The following is a 358-nucleotide window of genomic DNA, read 5'->3' as shown; positions in this document are numbered from 1 at the left end:
AGAACACCCCAGCCCCAGCGAGCCCCCAGGGCCACCCTCGCCCAGCTGCTGCAGCACCGGCGGGAAACGTGTCCTGTTCTGCACTCCCTGAGCTGGTGAGTGACACTCTGTGGTGCTCAGCCCCACCAGGAGCTGGTTTTGTCTCCCTGCTCACTCCAGGCTTTGCCAAACAGTGCTTGGAGCAGCCAGGGATGCAACCATCTCCTGCCCCCTGGGGGTTCCCAGCACCATGGGCATCCAAGGCCCATGCGGAGGCTGCCGGGGAGGGTGTCAGGGGGCATGAGGGTCCCTGGGGGGCGGTTGGGTCCTGCCTGACACTCCTTGGCTGAGCAGGCAGGGAGGGAGGGATGGCATTCCC

This window comes from Chaetura pelagica, unplaced genomic scaffold (genome assembly GCF_000747805.2).
Source record: "Chaetura pelagica isolate M959 unplaced genomic scaffold, ChaPel_1.0 scaffold2096, whole genome shotgun sequence".
NCBI classification, from domain to species: Eukaryota; Metazoa; Chordata; class Aves; order Apodiformes; family Apodidae; genus Chaetura; species Chaetura pelagica.
The sequence above is the reverse complement of the archived record's forward strand: the minus strand, read 5'-3'. Positions refer to the sequence as shown.